Below are 1,444 nucleotides of genomic sequence, written 5' to 3' on the forward strand. Positions count from 1 at the left end.
TTTAGGACGTTTTTTATTCTTCGTTTAAAAATCGAAGGACAATAGACTTTCCTATCTGCGCTAGTATTGGTGGTCGATTTCACTAATACAATTTTTATTTTTAGTTGCAAATAATCAACACGCTGGTGTTAACAAAAAATTTCCTCCTGCCCCCACTTAAATTCAAGTTGTAAGCCGAATTTTAGTTCTATTTCATCTGTTTCTCCACTAAACAAAGTTTGTTAAAACAGGTAACACTTATGAACTAGGATTCATAAGTGAAATATTTTTCGAAACTGAATATCAGCTGATTTTTTGGTTGAAAACAAATCGATTTTATAAGGATACATGACTAAAGCCTGAAGTAAACTCTTTTAGCATTGGGCGATACGACGGAGAGTATCGATACTTCAGTATCGATACCCGAAGAACCAAAAGTATCGACATACTCAAAATATTGGTCAGAAAGTATCGATACCAGAAGTATCGATGCAATAGCTGAGATCATTTTTTGAATTTTTGATAAATACATTTACTGAAAACCAGTAATCGATTCAGTGATTCGCAAAAAAACAGCAAAACTATTTACTGAACAGAAAACAGTAAATGAAGGTTTGCTGGAATCCAGCAAAAGAATTGATATAGCAAAAAATTTACATCAAGCTGTCATTAGTAAAACGTGCCAAATCGCTGTGCAGCTGGTACGGGATCATCGCTAAGCTCCTGATTCTTGATAGCGAATATGGGACCATAGCTAAGTCCTCGTTGGGCTAGATGAACTTAAAAGTTGAAATGATAATCATACATCTCTAGTTCAACAGTAATTTGCCTATGATCCGATGGGCGGATGGAATTTTGTTCCTGACGGAAACATGGTTCTTGAACTAACTGGTTAACCAGCAAATTGATTTATGCTTTGCTGAATGAACAGCAAATTGTCATAGCTGAAAACCAGCAAGTTGTATTTTGTTTTACTGAACATGCAGCAAACGACCTGTCACTTTTATGCAATTGAGCATTACTGAATAATTAGCAAGTTTCATTTTGCTGAACAGATTGCTGGAAGCACAGCACACCAAAAATCAGCAAAATTTTGGTGGTTTCCAGTAATGAAAATTTGATGTGCCGACTTTTTGTTGTTTTTCTGGTATCTATTCGCATTCTCTAGAGCAGCATGAATCAAATGACTTCACAAACAAATACATACAGGTAATGCAGAAATTCTGAGCTTTGGCGAACAAATGAAATAAACAACTTATATCTTCAAGATTTGTTTTCACTGGCCCAATGGGCTGTGAAGCTCCCGTCTTATTTGTATAAATTATTGACACACTTCCATATTAATTGATGAGGAAGTTGATGACATAAAAAAGTTAGATATGTCAGCGAAAATAAGATAGTGAATTCTACCGCTGAATTTTTCTAATTAATTAATAATGCAATTTTATTTTTCACTTGTTCTCTA

This window comes from Wyeomyia smithii, chromosome 1 (assembly GCF_029784165.1).
Source record: "Wyeomyia smithii strain HCP4-BCI-WySm-NY-G18 chromosome 1, ASM2978416v1, whole genome shotgun sequence".
Classification (NCBI taxonomy): domain Eukaryota; kingdom Metazoa; phylum Arthropoda; class Insecta; order Diptera; family Culicidae; genus Wyeomyia; species Wyeomyia smithii.